Genomic DNA, 18,239 nt, shown 5'->3' with positions numbered 1-18,239 from the left:
AAATTGAGCAACACATTTTCATGCTGAATGACTTTATTTTACATTTTCTCTGATACAAATAGAAAAGACATCTCACATTCAGCTTCCTATGCTAGACTGCACCACAGTTAAGCAAATACTTTTTTTTTTTAAACATCTTTATTGGAGTATAACTGCTTTACAATGGTGTGTTAGTTTCTGCTTTATAACAAAATGAATCAGTTATACATATACATATGTCCCCATATCTCTTCCCTCTTGCATCTCCCTCCCTCCCACCATCCCTATTCCACACCTCTAGGTGGTCACAAAGCACTGAGCTGATCTCCCTGTGCTATGCAGCTGCTTCCCGCTAGCTACCTATTTTGCATTTGGTAGTATATATAAGTCCATGCCACTCTCTCACTTCATCCCAGCTTACCCATGTAAATTTATACAGCCACTACGGAGAACAGTATGGAAGTTCCTTAAAAAACTACAAATAGAACTACCATATGACCCAGCAATCCCACTACTGGGCATATACCCTGAGAAAACCATCATTCAAAAAGAGTCATGTACCAAAATGTTCATTGCAGCTCTATTTACAATAGCCAGAACATGGAAGCAACCTAAGTGTCCACTGACAGATGAATGGATAAAGAAGATGTGGCACATATATACAATGGAATATTACTCAGCCATAAAAAGAAACAAAATTGAGTTATTTGTACTGAGGTGGATGGACCAGAGTCTGTCATATAGAGTGAAATAAGTCAGAAAGAGAAAAGGCAAATACTTTTAGAATGTGTCCATATGATAATAACAACTATGGAAAGCATAAGATTATCCATATACTTGTTTCTTCCTATTTCTTTATTTTCTTTTAAAATCCAGGCCATCTCCCTGGAGGCACTGGGAAAAGTTGGATGTTCAGATAGGAAACTGCAGGTCAACTTTTATTAGTACATTCATATCTTAACTAAGGAGTCCATCATATACTTCTCCATCCTCCTTCCAAAACCCTCAAGACAACAGATCTCTAGCTCCACACAGCAGGCCTGAAAACCACAAAGCTAGCAGGGTGATGTGACCTGTGCCCCGCTCTCCTCCTTGCCTACCCACATCTTATTTTCCCTCCTTATTAGACAGAAATAAGATCCAATTTTTAAAAATTATTTCTGTCTCTATCAACATTAACCAGCAAGAAACTCACTGTGGTTCCCACAATTGCCTCACCTTCCATCTTTCTTCTTAATCACTAGTGGTTTTTTTCCTTTTGGATTTTGGTTCCAAAAGTAACTCAAACCAGACAATCTCTCTCATCTGGCAATATTAAGCAGACTAGTACTCTATGTTTTCAAGTTAGGCTCCTGGCAGGGCTTCTGGCTGTTTGGTTTTTGTCTTCACTATGAGTATTAAAGGTCTTAAATAAAGAAATTAGTGAAAACACCATCCTGAGTTGGAAGCTCCGTTTACAGAGTGGGTTGTGCCCTGGCAACACTGTCATTGTACACCATCACAGAACTGTGCTGCAATCTTCCAGGCCCACCACAGAGTCTCACTCTCACTGCTGTCTGGACTCCAGACTCATGGTAACCCGGAGTCTTCCTGGTTCCATCTTTATCGACCAGTATTCTATCTCCCGGTCTATGAATCATCATTAAAAACCTGGTCACTCCTCTCAACCAAATCCATCAGTGACATCCCACACCATTCAGGGTACTCAGCACTCTTACCGGGTCCTGTTTTCTCTGTCCCCCTGATAGCTCTCTGCTCTCAACTCCTATTACTCTCCCTTCATTCACTCCTTTCTTGCGACACTGAAATCCATGCTATTTCTTAAATATACATCACAAGTTCCTAATTACCATTTTTCCCCCACATCCCTCTCCATTTATCTTTCTCCTATTCACTTTCTCCTCTTTCCTCTCCATCTCTATCCACTCCCATGGTCCTTTCCCTCCTTCCCCTCTCACAGTCCCCTTAGATACCCAGTTAAGGTCTCCCCCTTACTACACTCTCCCCTTTCAGGCCAATGTCTCTAACCTTCTCCCCTACTCCCAGCTCCATCTCCTTGGGGCCTTTATTTAACTGTGTGCTTGTACACAACACTTTAACTGTGTAAGGAATTTATCCTTTATTTAGTTTCTTTAATTTGAATGCCTACTGAGAGCACCTGTTCCACCAAATAACAGATATTTCTAAGAGATCAAACATTTTGGAGAGGAAGAGGGTCAAATGGAGGGTGCTGAGAAAAAGAAAGTTATAATTTATTATTTTTCTCTTTTAAAGTATCTAAAATACCAACATTAGTACTTGACACTTAGAGCCACTACAGTATGCTCTGCCTTTCACACCCTGCTATCAGGAACAGGACTCCTGTGTGCTTAATATTGGCTTCCCTCACTAACAACACTGAAGCCTCAGAGAAATGTTTCTCAACATGTGTTGCCCATTTCCTTAATGTTTTAAAGAAAAAGAGACAACGGAGTGTGCCTAAATGACACAAAGTGTCTGTCTAGGTTGAGAAGGACACAGCTTCCTAGTGTGGAGAGAACATGAGCAATGGAAGTGCTTAGCGAAGACAAAAGATAAATTAATGACCTTGTCAAGTCATAATCTCAGAAGAATGCAATATATTCTTGTGTTCGGTATTTTTTCCCAGGTGTACAGAGTATCCGTATTCTTTACGCTCTTCTTGTTCTAATTCTTAGCTTCATAGGTTCCTACAGTAGTCACAACAGTTCCACGTGTTGACTCAGCAATATTCTGCAATATTAATTCCTATTACTCTGAAACATGTAAGTACGTAGATCTAGTCATATCATTCATGAGGTTTATAAAGACATCAAATTTTTATGTAAGCAATTAAATGGATACTAAGCACTATAAAATATAAAAATATTAAATGATTTAGATAAAACACTTTAATTTTTTTTAATTTTCCCTTTTATTTTTTTATACAGCAGGTTCTTATTAGTCATCAATTTTATACACATCAATGTATACATGTCAATCCCAATGGCCCAATTCACCACGACCACGACCCCCCAGCGGCTTTCCCCCCTTGGTGTCCATACATTTGTTCTCTACATCTGGGTCTCTATTTCTGCCCTGCAAACCGGTTCATCTGTACCATTTTTCTAGGTTCCACATATATGCGTTAATATACAATATTTATTTTTCTCTTTCTGACTTACTTCACTCTGTACGACAGTCTCTAAATCCATCCACGTCTCTATAAATTACCCAGTTTCATTCCTTTTTATGGTTGAGTAATATTCCATTGTATATATGTACCACATCTTCTTTATCCATTCATCTGTTGATGGGCATTTAGGTTGCTTCCATGACCTGGCTATTGTAAACAGTGCAGCAATGAACATTGGAGTGCATGTGTCTTTTGTTTGTTTGTTTGTTTGTTTGCAGTACACGGGCCTCTCACTGTTGTAGCCTCTCCTGCTGCGGAGCACAGGCTCCGGACGCACAGGCTCAGCGGCCATGGCTCACGGGCCCAACCGCTCCGCGGCATGCGGGACCTTCCCGGACCGGGGCACAAACCCTTGTCCCCTACATCAGCAGGCGAACTCTCAACCACTGCGCCACCAGGGAAGCCCGCATGTGTCTTTTTGAATTATGGTTTTCTCTGGGTATAGGCCCAGGAGTGGGATTGCTGGGTCATATGGTAATTCTGTTTTTAGTTTTTTAAGGAACCTCCATACTGTTCTCCATAGTGGCTGTATCAATTTACATTCCCACCAACAGTGCAAGAGGGTTCCCTTTTCTCCACACCCTTTCCAGCATTTGTTGTTTATAGATTTTCTAATGATGCCCATTCTGACTGGTGTGAGGTGATACCTCATTGTAGTTTTCATCTGCATTTCTCTAATAATTAGTGATGTTGAGCAGCTTTTCATGTGCTTCTTGGCCATCTGTATGTCTTCTTTGGAGAAATGTCTATTTAGGTCTTCTGTCCATTTTTGGATTGGGTTGTTTGTTTTTTAATATTCAGCTGCATGAGCTGTTTATATATTTTGGAAATTAATCCTTTGTCTGTTGATTCGTTTGCAAATATTTTCTCCCATTGTGAGGGTTGTCTTTTCGTCTTGTTTATGGTTTCCTTTGCTGTGCAAAAGCTTTGAAGTTTCATTAGGTCCAATTTGTTTACTTTTGTTTTTATTTCCATTACTCTAGGAGGTGGATCAAAAAAGATCTTGCTGGGATTTATGTCAAAGAGTGCTCTTCCTATGTTTCCGGCTAAGAGTTTTATAGTGTCAGGTCTTATATTTAGGTCTCTAATCCATTTTGCATTTATTTTTGTGTATGGTGTTAGGGAGTGTTCTAATTTTATTCTTTCACATGCAGCTGTCCAGTTTTCCCAGCACCACTTATTGAAGAGACTTTTTTCCATTGTATATCACTGCCTCCTTTGTCATATATTAGTTGACCATAGGTGCATGGGTTTATCTCCAGGCTTTCTATCTTGTTCCATTGAACTATATTTCTATTTTTGTGCCAGTACCATATTGTCTTGATTATTGTAGCTTTGTAGTATAGTCTGAAGTCAGGGGGTCTGATTCCTCCAGCTCCGTTTTTTTCCCTCAAGACTGCTTTGGCTATTCGGGGTCTTTTGTGGCTCCATACAAATTTTAAGATTTTTTGTTTTAGTTCTGTTAAAAATGCCATTGGTAATTTGATAGGGATTGCATTGAATCTGTAGATTGCTTTGGGTAGTAGAGTCATTTTCACTATATTGATTCTTCCAATCCAGGAAAATGGTATATCTCTCCATCTGTTGGTATCATCTTTAATTTATTTCATCAGTGTCTTATAGTTTTCTGCATAAAGGTCTTTTCTCTCCCTAGGTAGGTTTATTCCTAGGTATTTTATTCTTTATGTTGTAATGGTAAATGGAAGTGTTTCCTTAATTTCTCTTTCAGATTTTTCATCATTCGTGTATAGGAATGCAAGAGATTTCTGTGCATTAATTTTGTATCCTGTAATTTTAACAAATTCATTGATTAGCTCTAGTAGTTTTCTGGTGGCATCTTTAGCATTCTCCATGTATAGTATCATGTCATCTGCAAACAGTGACAGTTTTACTTCTTCTTTTCCAATTTGTATTCATTTTATTTCTTTCTCTTCTCTGATTGCCATGGCTAGGACTTCCAAAACTATGTTGAATAATAGTGGTGAGAGTGGACATCCTTGTCTTGTTCCTGATCTTAGAGGAAATGCTTTCAGTTTTTCACCACTGAGAATCATGTTTGCTGTGGGTGTGTCGTATATGGCCTTTATTATGTTGAGGTAATTCCCCTCTATGCCCACTTTCTGGAGAGTTTTTATCATAAATGGGTGTTGAATTTTGTCAAAAGCTTTTTCTGCATCTATTGAGATGATCATATGGTTTTTATTTTTCGGTTTGTTGATATGGTTTATCTCATTTATTGATTTGTGTATATTGAAGAATCCTTGCATCCCTGGGATAAATCCCACTTGATCATGGTGTATGATCCTTTTAATGTGTTGTTCGATTCTGTTTGCTAGTATTTTGTTGAGGGGTTTTGCACCTATATTCATCAGTGATATTGGTCTGTAATTTTCTTTTTCTGTAGTATCTTTGTCTGGTTTTGGTATCAGGGTGATGGTGGTCTCATAGAATGAGTTTGGGAGTGTTCCTTCCTCTGCAATTTTTTGGAAGAGTTTGAGAAGGATGGGTGTTAGCTCTTCCCTAAATGTTTGATAGAACTCACCTGTGAAGCCATCTGGTCCTGGACTTCTGTTTGTTGGAAGATTTTTAATCACAGTTTCAATTTCATTACTTGTGATTGGTCTGTTCATATTTTCTATTTCTTCCTGGTTCAGTCTTGGAAGGTTTTACGTCTCTAAGAATTTGTCCATTTCTTCCAGGTTGTCCATTTTACTGGCATAGAGCTGCTTGTAGTAGTCTCTTAGGATGCTTTGTATTTCTGCAGTGTCTGTTGTAACTTCTCCTGTTGCATTTCTGATTTTATTGATTTGAGTTTTCTCCCTCTTTTTCTTGATGAGTCTGGCTAATGGTTTATCAATTTTGTTTATCTTCTCAAAGAACCAGCTTTTAGTTTTACTGATCTTTGCTACTGTTTTCTTTGTTTCTGTTTCATTTATTTCTGCTCTGATCTTTGTGATTTCACTCCTTCTGCTAACTTTGGGTTTTGTTTGTTCTTCTTTCTCTAGTTCCTTTAGGTGTAAGGTTAGATTGTTTATTTGAGATTTTTCTTGTTTCTTGAGGTAGGCTTGTATAGCTATAAACTTCCCTCTTAGAACTGCTTTTGCTGCATCCCATAGGTTTTGGATCATCGTGTTTTCATTGTCATTTGTCTCTAGGCTTTTTTGATTTCCTCTTTGATTTCTTCAGTGATCCCTTGGTTATTTAGTAACGTATTGTTTAGCCTCCATGTGTTTCTGTTTTTTACGTTTTTTTCTCTGTAATTCATTTCTAATCTCATAGTGTTGTGGTCAGAAAAGATGCTTGATATGATTTCAATTTTCTTAAATTTACTGAGGCTTGATTTGTGACCCAAGATGTGATGCATCCTCAAGAATGTTCCATGCGCACGTGAGAAGGAAGTGTAATCTGCTGTTTTTGGATGGAATGTCCTATAAATATCAACTAAATCTATCTGGTCCATTGTGTCATTTAAAGCTTGTGTTTCCTTATTAATCTTCTGTCTGGATGATCTGTCACTTGGTGTAAGTGGAGTGTTAAGGTCCCCCACTATTACTGTGTTACTGTGGATTTCCACTTTTATGTCTGTTAACATTTGCCTTATATATTGAGGTGCTCCTATGTTGGGTGCATGCATATTTACAATTGTTATATCTTCTACTTGGATTCATCCCTGGATCATTATGTAGTGCCCTTCCTTGTCTCTTGAAACATTCTTTATTTTAAAGTCTATTTTGTCTGATATGAGTATTGCTATTCCAGTTTTCTTTTGACTTCTATTTGCATGAAATATCTTTTTCCATCCCCTCACTTTCTGTCTGTATGTGTCCCTAGATCTGAAGTGGGTCTCTTGTAGACAGCATATATATGGATCTTGTTTTTGTATCCATTCAGCAAGCCTGTGTCTTTCGGTGGGAACACTTAATCCATTCACATTAAGGTAAATATCGATATGTATCGTCCTATTATCATTTTATTAATTGTTTTGGGTTTGGTTTTATATTTTTATTTAGATAATTTTGATTTTAAGCGCTGATATGCATTAATATAATTTGTACTTTTTAAAAAGTTATATTGAATAACTTTTAGAAAACAAATGAAAAATAATTCTAATTTTTTAATGTTACATTTTCTTAAGTATACCTTTTGGTATTAGTATGTTAAATTTTGCCCACTTGTGGACAATTATGTTTTATATTTCAATCCTTTAAAATCATTACCATCAATAGAACAAAAATTATATAAAAGCTGCTTATTATAATCTAGTAATTTCACTAAAATGACACAGAAATAATGTGGAATTAATGTATAACATGTATGAATTGATTCATGTCTGTCCACATTTTGTGATTCATGCAGTCAACACAAGCCCATCAGTCAAAATCCCAGAGGGATGATGAGCAAATTCATCCATCTTTGGTGTACTGGCAAATTTAAATCATAGAAAAGGCACAGGTGCAGTATAAACCCTAAATTAAATGCCAAGGCATCCACTGAAAAGAGGTGTGCCCTTCAAAGACAGCTATCTCAAGTAAACACACTGCCAGCCACACACCCAGACAAAAAGCCAGCTTGCCTCCCCTTTGTTTTAGAGATCTTGGTTGATTTCAACCAAGATCTTGTTTTTCCTTTTCACGTGCTTGAAATTCCAGCTCTTATGTTTTAAATTCACCAATAAAGAGTGAACCTGTGAAACTCTAGGCCCCCACCCTCCTCCCAAACGCAAGCAGAACCCCATGTGTACTTCCTTTCTACTCATGGCCTCACTGTGTGGCCCCAGGTGTGCCGTGTAATTTCCATATCCTGTAAGTAATAAACTTTTATTTTTTTCAAAGTGACCTTATGGTTATTGTGAAAGGGCATCTTGCAATCATAAGAAGAACCTCAAGGGCCAGTCCAACCACAACATTGGTTATTTATAGGCTGAGACTGGCACAAAACAATAAACTTATACACAGTTTTAAAACTTGTTATTATGTGAATCTAAGTATGTGAGTGTGTGTGAAGGCAGAGAACTAGAACATATATAAGAGCTTGTTTTCTTGGTTTACAACATATGCATATTTACATATTTAGACAAATGGAAACCGAAGCCTTCATTTGTACTTCTGCCCTGATCCATTCAAATGTTAAGGGTGAGCCTATCTCCTTTCTCCTGTGGAAGAGAATAATATTAAATGTGACTAAACCTAAAGTAATATTTAAAAAGTAGAAAGACACACTATAGAGAGAGAAAAATCACATAATAGCAGCATCATGAAACAAAAGTGCCCATTCTGACAGCTCTATCTTGTAAGAAAGGAATTAAGTCACAGACTTAAGGCAATCTACCAAGAGATCAATGCTTAACTGTGCTCAAAATGCTACAATGGTGAAGGTATGCTGACTATAATAGATGAATAAAATATTAACATATTAACAATATTTACTTCAAATGTTTGCTAATGGAGTAGTGTATTCTGTAGATGAATGACATCTCCCTCTCTTTTGGTTTAGCATACTCAAAGCTAGGTGAAGTTGTATTAAATTGCACCTTTACACCAATGACCTAGAATTAAAATATAAATCCATTCTCTTTGTGGCTCTCTCCATAGATTACAAACCTGGGCTCTTTCACACATCCAAAGCCAAATCAACCAGATACAGAGTGATTCTCAACACCTCTGTTTTTCTTACCTACAGCGTCCAAATTCAGTCAGTCAGCAAGTTCCTACTTCCTAACATTCTTTTATTGAGACTCTTCATCACTGCCTCTATAATAAAATTCTCATGATTGTTGCCTGATCTATTATAACAATCCCCTAGCTCATCTACTCTCTGTAGTTTCACCTCTCTGAACAATTCACCATCTATCCTCCTGTTGTTGAACAGTACTTCTTATACAGTGTGGTTCCCATGTCAGCAGCATAGCATAGGAATTTGTTAGACATGCAAATTCTTGGGTTCTACCCCAGTCCTACTGAGTCAGAAACTCTGGAGGTGGAGCCCAGCCATCTGTGTCCCAACAAGCCCTCCAAGTGATTACCATGCATGCTAAAATTTGAAAACCAAAGTTTTAAAGTGATATTTTAAAAAGGCAAAACCAATCATGTCACTTGCCTGCTTGAAACTCTTTTAACAATTCCCTACCATATAAAGGATAAAGTCCAAGTTCTTAGGAAGATGTATAATGCCCTTTTCTGTTCTAGTTTTTCAGTCCTCTTTCCACTTCCTCCCTCCCACCCAGTGTTTTAGTCATCTGAACATTTTGAAATATTCTAAATGCACCCTGCTTTTTATGCCTTTTCCTAGTGCACCTCTTCCCACACACAATTTATCCACCTGGAAGAGTTCTATTCATCTTTCCAGATCCACATCAAATGTCCCCTTTTGTACAATGATTTCTGAGGGCTAATTTCAATAACTTACTTACAGCCTATTTCCATTCTTTCAGGCCCACCTACATAATTTTCCTGAATTAACATTTTTAGATATCCAGCTCTTAAGAAAGAAATGCAGTCTGTTTACTGGGTACAAAGAGACAAAAGGTAGAGATAATAATGGTATTGCTTATTTCATCTCCTCTGCTCCCACCCTCTTTCAAGGGTTAAAGATGGTCATCCATCTCTTGGAATAGTTGTGGCTCCTTGAGGATACCGGTGGCTTCTCCCAGACACTGGCTCAACTGTTTAGTAGTGATCCCACCCCTACATTTGCAGGACCCAAGGCAGGAGTACAAGTGGAGGCCCATATACCACATGACTAAATATAAAAGTTATAAATAAAAATAAGAAGCTCAATAAAATATGTTCTATCATTGTGTTACCTTAAAAAATAATTTCTTAATGACAAATCAAAAGTATATGTAAAGCAAGGATTTTTAGATGCCTAAAGTTGGCAAAATATCAAAGACACTAAATTTAATATTCACTGTACATACCTGGATTTTCTGTTGATGAGATGGCAATGTTTATATGAGTAATAAAACAAACAGTTCATAAACTCTTGTGTGTGTAGTCCATAAAATTTATATTTCTTGCCTTTATCAAAATATTACATTGGTTTAATCAAGATTTTCAACTAATTTGTGTATTACTGACAGTGATAACCCAAAGGATTTAAAATAAAATGCAATTTTAATGAATGGCAGAAAATGCAAATATATTTTATCAAAAAGTAATATAAGTACTCAAAGATAAAATTACTTTTGTTTTAAAATTCCTTTCTCTTAAAAATTCAAAATTTCCTATTAAAGTAAAAAAGATGTATGTAATAAATACCAAATTTCAATTTCAGAATATTTCATTAAGGCTGATATTTTTATCTTTAAAATCTTTAAGTCTCATAGCTTGCCATCTGCTTGTCAGTATAAAGAATTGATAGCATGCTTCATTCATGTCTTCTCTAGTCTTACACATGTGCAAATTTAAGAGTAATATGAATGGTTTAATAATGCAATACATATCTTAGTCACCATGTGAAAATACTATAATTTGTATATACTTTCAAATCCACCAATGAAACATGAAAAGAATCAAGAAAATTGATGTTCACCTCTACTTGGGGAAACAATTCTTGGTTATACAAGGATTTTGTGCATTTATTCCAAGGGAAAGAATCTGAAAGTTTATCACTTCTCTTACACTGTTTAAATCCACGCCCCACTCCCCCATAATCCAAAGCAAGATGTCTGTCTCCAGTTGACATGCACAGCAGTTCAACCTGAATGCTTTCTTGGCATTTGCACTCTACTGTCTTTTGCTTTCATGATGTAGGAAGTGACACAGAGGACTTTTTCCTGGGGCCTGAGTCCTATTAATCATGAAGTGGCTGTTTAGAGTTACAGATTGCATTGAGCCAGTTCTAAAGGCCAGATACCAGGTGAGAAGCATTTATGTTGTGTGTCTGTGATATGTGTGGCCCTCTAATACATAGGGCCCAAGACAGAGACCCCTTTTCCTTGGTTCTAAGTGAGGTACTAATTAGATGTTTGGTGTCCTCATCCTAGCCAGAACCAGAGGAGTAAGGTTGAGTTTTAAGGTGCTATCCTAAGGGAATAACTCTGATACATCTAGGAGTTAGAACTTTTATACATTTGCAGTGTCTCATCCAGCTTTGATCCATCAGAGCAAAAACAACAACAACAAAGCTTTTATCTTCTAGTCACCCCCATGCCGAAAGATTGTTATATCAAAAGAGGGAGTCTCATGTTTGGCTTAGCTGTCTTCTAAGTGGAGGTAGAGAAGACAGAACTCATTATATTCTGAGACTTACGTTTAAAGTTTTATGTTTAATATGTTTAATAAAATATGTTCATGTTTAATAAAGCAGCATAGTTTTGTGATTGAGTTTAATAAAATATGTTCATGTTTAATAAAGCAGCATAGTTTTGTGATTGAGTTCTTTGGTACAGTTATCATTTGATTCATCATGTTTGAGCCAAAACGTACCCACTACACATCATCACTCTATGACTTTCATGTCTCTGTGGCCACAGATATGAAGGGAATGTGAAAGGGATACAGAAATTTGTAGGGGAATATTTTCATATATAGGTAGTGTGATAGTTAATTTCATGTATCAACTTGGCTAGGCTATGGTGCCTGTTGTTGGTCAAACAATTGCCTAGCTGTTGCTATAGAGGTATTTCTCATAGATGTGACTAACACCATCAGTTGACTTTAAATAAAGGAGATTACCCTTGATAATATGGGTGGGCCTCATACCATTAGTTGGAAGCCTTGTGAACAAAAGTAGGTTTCCTAAAGAAGAAGGAATTCTGCCTCAAGACTGTAAGATAGGAATCCTGCCTGAGTTTCCAGTCTGACAGCCTGCCCTACAGATTTCAGACTCAAGACTGCAACATCAACTCTTACCTCAGTTTCTAACCAGTCTGTCCTATACCTTGAGGACTTCCTAGCCCCAACACCCACATAAGCCAACTCCTTCTGGAGAACCCTGACTGATACAAATGGATATTTCCATCATCTTGTTTTATCTCAATCCCCAAAGTTACATAATCACCAAGAAAAAATAAACATACGTGTGTACTATGTACCTTCTCTCTTTACCTTCCACAGTATATTGTAAAAACACTGTCTTTAGAATTTATGGCATTAATATTGTAATAATATATTTAAAAGTCTGTCTCCTACTCTAGACTGTGAGTTCCTTATGTGCAGAGGCTGTGTTATTCATTGCATTTCCCAAGGCTAGAAATTGCCAGTCACTTAATAAATGCTTGATAAATGTCTGCCAAGTGTTAGATAAGCAAAATTAATGTTACCTGGATCAGGTGGCATGTGGCAGAGGACAGGAGTAAGGGATGGTGGAAGAACAAAGGGAAAGAAAGGAGAGAAAGGGAAAGAGGGAGAGGGAAGGGGAGAAAAAGAGAGAGACAGGGAAAGAAAAGAGAAAGAAAGAAAGAAAGAAAGAAAGGAAGGAAGGAAGAAAAGAAAGAAAGAAAGAAAGAAAGAAAGAAAGAAAGGCAGGAAGGAAGGAAGGAAGGAAGGAAGGAAGGAAGGGAAGAAGGGAGAGAAGGAGGGAAAAGAAAAGAAGAGAAAAGAAAAGAAGTCTCCGTAAGGTAAGACACCACACGAGATGGTATTCAGCCAGGTTTCCCAAGCTCCCAGCAGTCTCAATCACCTCTTTCTCAGCGACTTTGATAACCCTGGCTGAGGAACTTGGTACCTGCAAACAATTAACTTTAAAAGCCAACGGGTGATTTTCTTAAAAGAATGTTGACCATTTGATTTGCTGACAGCAGCTCTAGATGCTCTGATAACTCAGCCATGGCTTCTACCTTTGTCCTTATGAACACAGGCTGTGATTGTGAGTAATGAATGAGAACGTAGCCAGCGTGTGATTGTTTTAACAGTGAAACTTGTAATCAGCTTTATGTCATGATCGTATATTACAAATAGGACCAAAAAGTCTTTCCAAGTTATGAATAAAAGCATAAGCAAGCCAACAAGTGGTAACTGGCATAGCACTTTATAGTTTCCGTAAATGTCTGTTGAATGAAGAGATACAAAAATGCTTTCACCTGTATTAACCTGTCCTTTTTTGCTCTCTGCACCTATCATCCCACTACCGAAGGCAGAATCCTGGGAATGATTCTGAAGTTCTCTTTCCCCTATATCAATACTTCTCAAATGTTTCCTTATTGTCCTATTTTGTTTACTTATTTCTTTTCAGTGAAATGGCAGCCTGATGCGTTTCCCTGGTGTTAGTCTTAGGTATCACCTATTCTATAACATCAACATCACTGCCTGTGTCCTCTTTCCAAAATACAAACATTATTTCATTTTCGTGTTCAAAATTTTCAATAGTTCCCAATTGCTAATTGAATATAGTGGAATCAAATCTTAGAGTTAAGTTTTAAGGAAAAAAGGCAAAAACCACATTTTACTCAAAATTAACACTAAATATGCCTTAAATTGCCCAACAAATATAGTATATTCCCCAATATATATGAAACCCTGTACAGTAATACATCTGTTTGCATATATAGTAATTTAAAATCTATTATAAAGAAAATGTAAACTTCATGAGGGCAGAGATTTTCATTTGTTTTGTTCACTGATATAGCTCAAGGGCCTAAAATAGGCTTATCGTATAGCAAGCAACGAATAAATATTTGTTAAATGAATAGGAGAATTCACTTTAAAGAATACTATTTAGGACTTCCCTGGTGGTACAGTGGTTAAGAATCCGCCTGCCAATGCACGGGACACAGGTTCCATCCCTGGTCCGGGAAGATTCCATATGCTGCAGAGCAACTAAGCCTGTGCGCCACGACTAATGAGCCTGCGCTCTAGAGCCCATGAGCCACAACTACTGAGCCCACATGCCACAACTACTGAAGCCCACGCACCTAGAGCCTGTGCTCCACAAGAAGAGAAGCCACCGCAATGAGAAGCTCGCACAACGCAATGAAGAGTAGCCCCCACTTGCCGCAACTAGAGAAAGCCCATGCGCAGCAACAGACCCAACGCAGCCAAAAATAAATAAATAATTTATTTACTTAAAAAAAAAAAGACTACTATTTAAATTTCTTTCTTTCACTCGCTCGCGCTCTCTCTCTCTCTCTAATAACACATATACAACCAAAATAACACAAATTAAGTCTGTGTGTGACGCTACATCAGTAAATTTACATTTCTTTCTACATACTACATGCAGTCTTCCATGATCTATGCTATCAGTCATGCTTTTGTACTTAAAGCTTCAGTGTACCAAATCACTCAACTTTCTCCATAAATGCTGTGCTCTCACCTATATCTTTGCACTTTGATCCTTCAAGCCTATTTAGGTGTCCTATGCTCTTGAAGAACTTTAGTTATTCTCTAATTTAAGTATTTATTAAATATTTTAAATGAATTGCATTTTATTGTTTTCTTGTGGATCTTCCTTCTTGATCAGATTCTAAAATCCCTGAGTGTAAAATTTATGTCTCTTTTAATAGTTGTTTCCACAGCACAGTGCCTGGCATATTGATAGACGTATATGGAGTTTCTGACTTGTATTAAGTGTATATCTGTGTGTTGATCTCTATATCTGTTGTGCTGAGCACGATCCCTTACTCATGCTGCATGTTCCTTCTAGTTCCATCATGGCCAGGTATGTTACCTTAGACAAGTCATGTAAACATTCTGACCTTATGTTATTATTATCTGATAATACCTGTTCTGCTCTTTAGGAGCAAAAGATATACTCAAATTTTCGGAATGAATAAAGAGCAAATAACTTTAGTATCAAAGTTAGACTGCAGTAAGCATCCTTTGGTTCAGTACTCAGGCCACTGTGAGCAGCTTCAACACACGGGACATACATGGTACCACTTCAGAAAAACTTCTATGCCCAGAAATATTGCGAAGAGACCAGGGTAACCGGCAGCTGGATGATCCTGGAGAATATCTGCAGCAGCAGTGCCTGGTGATGCTCGTATGTAGTTTGTAGGAAACAGACTGCTGTGAGGAGGTCAGCAGGACATATTGTGAGGCTTTTTCCTGTGTAAATGTGTGCCTCCCAGGTGGCTCCTTGAGATGATAGAGCGGGCTTGGCTGTGAGAAAGGGGAGAGATGTTCTTTGGCCTCAATGGTAGCAGCTGAGCACAAGTATCATTAGATACTAATCTTTAGATTCATACATTTCAACTCACATCCCAGGTAGGAATGTGAGTTCAGGCATTTAGAAAGCTTTTTCACAATGAGGGCCAAAGGAACAGATGAAAGCAGAAGGTGGAGGGGAAAGAAAGTTTCCTGGTGGTTAACTCATTGCTAACATACAAACATATGTGTATGCATATGTACAAATAAAAATAAAAGCTCTGTGAAGAACACCACTGTTCAAGCATTAATTAAATGTTTCCTCTGATTCAGGTGTCGTCGCGCTAGCAAAAATTCTGGAAAGACTTTCTCTCTCCTCATCCTACCCTCAATAAAAAAGAGGGAGCAAAAAAGAAACAGAAATGAGCTCCTTACTATTAGGACTTTCTGGAAATAGAGATAAGTCGAGGGACTATTCTGAAAGTGAGAAGGTAAAGATAGTCATTTCTGATGCCCGCCCCCTCCCGTCCTGCCAACCATCCACTGTATTTGTCTGGATCCCATAACCTACTTAACAAATAGAGAACAAAGCAAAACTTCAGCTTCGGGAAGACAAAGACATACCAACCTTTCACCTGCAGCAAGATGCTAGGGCTGTGCAGGCTGGGCTGGCCTCTGGGGCAAAACTGTGCGCCAGGCTGCCTTCACCAGAATGAGAATTCACAACACGGCCCTCCTCTCAAGTGACTGAGGAAAACTGAAGGAAGGCAGGCAAAGCAGATCTTTTCCAGGAACCTCTCAGGCCCTAGCTTCCCATCATGAGGGTTGACTAGGACCTGTGGTAAATGACTTGCTTACCCCAAGCTAAGGCCTAACAGGCTAACTTGAAGAAAAGAAGAGTCCCTTGTCAGCCTGGGATCAGACTCATGGAGATTTTTACTTAATTGGCCTGAGATAGGGTCCCTAGACTTTTTAAACTGCTCTCCAGGTTAGTCAAATGTACAGACAAGATAAAGAAATACTGGGTTATAGGGCCAGCATGAGAGCCAGAGTGAGATTTCAGGCACCTGGTCTGCAAAACAGAGCCAGACTATCGGCTTTCCTGGTGGAAAGAAATCCAAGTGGGTGAAATGCATTTTCAGAAAAGTGATGTAGGTACCTGGTTTATGAATGCGGCAGCTTGATCTACAAAAAAAAAAAGTGATAAATTTCTAGAGCAATGGTTTTCTAAGGTGTGCACTCCAGAGGTTGTGCAAGATGACCCATAAGGATATGGAAGAAAATAATTGAATTTATTTATATTTTCTCCCCATTATTTATTTTCCTTCTGTGTATGTTTTAATCTATACCCAACTTATTAATACGATACTGTATATTATTTACAAATTTAAAAAATATGTATTAAGCTATATCCTCAATAACATTTTATTGTTAGACATGAATGATTTTAAAAGTTTGGAAACCACCATTCTAAAGAAAAACCATCATTCCTCACTGTAGTCTGCTGAAAAATCTGTGAAACTTGTCAAATTCAGAGAGGAACTAGCCAATTCCTCCACCCAAGTGCCTGGTAAGAATGATAAATACCCTGCTATTAAAAAGAAACAAAACAAAACAAATCATAAGCCCAAAGAGGGCAAAAGAGGCTGTTCTGCTGGGGGATGGTGGTGAGGCCATGGAAACAGAAAGTGGAAGCAGCAGGAGGGCCTCTTCATCACTACTATAAACAACAGTAGCAACAGAAGAAATAATTGTTACTACTTACTGAATCCCTAGTAAGGTTGGGCATTGTGTTCACCACTTTTCCAGCATTACCATTAATCCTCATAATGACATGCCCATTTTACAGATGAAGAGAAAACGCTCCAAGACAATAAGTGGTACAGGGATACTTTACTCCAAAGCCAATGTTCTTGACACTATGTCATTCTCTCAACAGTATGGGTCATGAGTGACATTAGGAAACAGTGAGAGCAGATACATATTATAGTACTTCAGGACATTATAATCTGACCAGATTATATTTAACAGCTTCTTTTTTCTTTTAATTAAAATCCTAAACTAGACATACAGATGACTAACAGGCTTACAAAAAGATGCTCAGCATTGCTAATTATTAGAGAAATGCAAATGAAAACCACAATGAGATATCACCTGACACCGGTCAGAATGGCAAACATCAAAAAGTCCACAAAAAACAAATGTTGGTGAGGATGTGGAAAAAGGAACCACTTCTACACTGTTGGTCGGAATGTAAACTGGTGCAGCCACTGTGGAAAACAGTATGGAGGTTCCTCAAAAAACTAAAAATAGAACTACCATATGATCCAGCAATTCTACTCCTAGGTAGATATCTGAAAAGAATGAAAACACTAACTCTAACAGATACATATACCCCAATATTCATAGCAGCACTCTTTACAATAGCCAAGATATGGAAGCAACCCAAGCATCCATCAATAAATGAACAGATTAAGAAGATGTGGTGTGTGTATGTGTGTATATATATATATATATATATATATATATATGCAATGGAATATTACTCAGACATAAAGATGAATGAAATTCTGCCACATTCCACAATGTAGATGGACTTAGAGAACATCATGCTTAGTGAAATAAGTCAAACAGAGAAAGACAAATACTCAAATACTGTATATTATCACTTACATGTGGACTCTAAAAACTAAAACAAACAAATGTATATAACAAAACAGAACCAGACTCACAGATATAGAAAAGAAACTAGTGGATACTAGTAGGGAAAGGGAATGTGGGAAGGGCAAAATAGGGGTATAGGATTAAGAGATAAAAACTACTATGTATAAAATAGATAGGGGCTTCCCTGGTGGCGCAGTGGTTGAGAGTCCGCCTGCCGATGCAGGGGACACAGGTTCGTGCCCCGGTCCAGGAAGATCCCACATGCCGTGGAGCAGCTGGGCCCGTAAGCCATGAACGTTGAGCCTGCGCGTCCGGAGCCTGTGCTCCGCAACGGGAGAGGCCACAGCAGTGTGAGGCCCGCGTAATGCAAAAAAAAA

The sequence above is a fragment of the Tursiops truncatus genome, chromosome 16 (assembly GCF_011762595.2).
Source record: "Tursiops truncatus isolate mTurTru1 chromosome 16, mTurTru1.mat.Y, whole genome shotgun sequence".
NCBI classification, from domain to species: Eukaryota; Metazoa; Chordata; class Mammalia; order Artiodactyla; family Delphinidae; genus Tursiops; species Tursiops truncatus.
The sequence above is the reverse complement of the archived record's forward strand: the minus strand, read 5'-3'. Positions refer to the sequence as shown.